Source organism: Oncorhynchus gorbuscha, linkage group LG16, assembly GCF_021184085.1.
Source record: "Oncorhynchus gorbuscha isolate QuinsamMale2020 ecotype Even-year linkage group LG16, OgorEven_v1.0, whole genome shotgun sequence".
Lineage (NCBI taxonomy): Eukaryota > Metazoa > Chordata > Actinopteri > Salmoniformes > Salmonidae > Oncorhynchus > Oncorhynchus gorbuscha.
The window spans coordinates 33282056-33285070 of NC_060188.1; positions in this window are offsets into that span (position 1 = coordinate 33282056).

A 3015-nucleotide genomic window follows, 5' to 3' on the forward strand; every position below is an offset into this window, starting at 1 on the left:
AACAAAAAGAGAGACTTTGTATTAAGGATGACAGAGAGAAAGACATTGAAACTGCTGCACACTCATTCCCAGGAGAGGAAAGAAACAGACCACACACAAAAAGAATGAAATCCATTTCGTTTTTTGTTTCTTTTTTTCCTTTTATGTGATTTGAGCGCAAATGAGTTTGATGTTTGCCGCCAACAAAATGCTAACCAAGTGAATGTCAAAAAACGAGAAAACACTATTGTAAAAGTATTTTATTTCATTTGTCATAGATTTATTTAATATTTATTTATGTATTTAATTGTTGAGTTATATATTGTAAAGTGGAAAGGGAAGATGCTGACAAGAATAGAGGGGAAAGTTCTGTTGGAATATTGGAACAGCATTGAAACGGACAAAAAATGGCTGCTTGCAGTTGAAACCAGATTGAACCGTTATTTCCAGAGCAGGACAGAAAACAACCTCTTGTCCAATCATTCCTCAATGTTGTAGAAACCAATGCTGCAAAAATCCTTCCAGATCCTTTTTGATGTTGTGTCTTTATTGTTGATTTTGTCTTTGTTTGGTAATAATGAAGATCATTTCCAGTTTTAAAGCAACAAAACGAAGCAAAAAACAAAACACATTTTAAGAAATGAGCCAAGGATAGATTTGATGCTTTGGGAATTTCTGGGATGGCAAAAAAAGACAAATGAAAATCTTCCATGAAGTAAATAAAAAATGATTGCATAGACACTTGAAAAAAGCAGAGGAGAGCAGGAAAGGGTGGGGGTAGTAATCTCCAATTCCTTCTCTCTCACATTCTGCTAGAATGTTGCTACTTAAAGAGTACAAAGATATGGACATGCCACATAAAAACACTGACTGAGGGCCCAACCCCACGTGCAGAACACAAACAGTATTCACACACATACGGAGAAAAAAAGAGAAAAAAATTATAAATTAAAAACTGGGCCTTAACATTGGAACGCACTGTCCTTAAAAGACACCAAACACGTAGTGGTTTCCCCCTACCATTCCTTCGCCCTTGGCCACTGCCCCCCCTTCCTTCATCACGACCCCCCCACGTACCCCTTCCCCTTGCACAGAGCACCAAAAGAAAGCGCAGGTTTCGTTCTAGTCCCTCGTCATCAGTCGACACCTTGTTGTTTCATGCCACCGCCACTAAGCCCCTATTATCAGTCTCACCCTGCCTCACGTGACCCGCTGTGACCACGACACAGTCACTGAGACTCACCGCGGCACGGCACACCACGTCCCCATCAGCCAACATCACACTTCATATCAGTCCGAGTCAACACGCTGCTACCATAGCACACAACTCCTCGTACAGCAAACAGGGGCGGTTCTGTAGCTAGGAGACGTGGAACAGTTGGTTATTCTAACTCTTTACTTAGCGTACTCTCAGTCTATTACGGCTGTATTGGATACTTCCCTGGTGTGAAATGGCCATTTACCATGAAATACGAAAAGAGTGGGTCTTCCTCTATTTCCTGACCTGGGGCTCGTCTTGCTCCCCTTCCAACACAGCAAAGAACACAATTATGGCTTGTTGACTTTTCGTAGTTCACCTCTCATTGTAGCTCACACCCTTCACTCAAGGCCTTTTGGCAGGAATCATGTACCCATTTTCCTAATATCGTGCCGACTCGAACCGTACTGTGCTGTCTTGGATATTTTCCTTTCACATTGTCCTTTCCAGCATGGCGGATGTGTAACCATGCTGGCCGAGTCTCCAATGAAATGCTGCATGACACTACTGGAAAGCAATGTAGGGGGTGATGACTGAATGTTTATTTTATTTTTACTGCATTAATATAGGTGGCATATGAATCCAGCACCGTCCTTGCACAGAATAGTAGTTGTAAGAGTTTGCATAGCCAGGAATGAGTTTTGGCGCCTTAAGATGATGCGTACGGAGGGAGGTACATGCCTGTTATATTTGCTCGACCTGTCCGTTTGTGTGTCCTGTTCCGAGCCCTCATCCTACTCCCCGCCACATTCTAATGCTAGGTCAGGGGTCATGTGAATGGGAGCGAGATGTGACACAAGACGACCCCACAGTCTTTCATTCTCCATTACCCTGTGCTTTAAACCAGAGAGGGGTAGTGGGAGACAGCGTTACCCCTACCTTTTGTATAGGTGGGGGTAGGCCTCTCCCTGCCTATTTCTGTTGCTTCACGTCTAAAAGAGTTTGGCTTCTATTGGTTTCAATTGGCGTTGTCGAGGCAAAAGGGCCTGGACGTTGCTGTTCGTGAGAGCTTTGACGCCCCGCCTAGGGGAAACTGTCTGGAGATACAACTGGAGCGAAACCCTTCTTAGACATTATGTGTAAATAACCGTTCAAAGTAAATGATGGGATGAGGGGGAGAAGTTTGACCCCCATCGCGGGTGAATCTTACAACGAAAGGCCCCCTCTCTCTCCAACCAACTCAACCCCCTCCTTGCCCCCTTCCTACACCCGCATTATCTCTTTGTATCTCTTCTTGAACACCCCCCCCAATCCTCTTATCCAGATGAAAATACCTCAACCCCAGCCCATCCTTATATAATCACACCCCTCCCCATGTGTCTGTCCATTGTGTACAGTATGAAACCATGTCTCGATTCTTTATTCACCCTGTACTCACAATATGATTATTGTTGTCATCATTATTGATCATTCCAAGATTGTAAAACTGTTATCCCCCCCCCCCCCACTTCATACACAGTAGAACAAAACAATTCTTAAAAATTCAAAACAGAAATTTGGGGGAAAACAACATGATGAGGAGGATTAAATAAGAAATGTCTGTATTATATAAAAAATGAAAGTGCACTATTATGATTATTATTATTGCCTGTGATAAATAAAGAACAATAAACTACATCCGAAATTAAGAAACTGCCTCAATTCCTACTATTCTATTAATTAGGATTACTGACCATAAATTGTGCTCAACATCTGCATTTTCTTTAGCAAAAATAGTATTTAAAAATATATATATATATTGCCAAATGTAGACTACACTGTGTAGCGATGTGTAATAT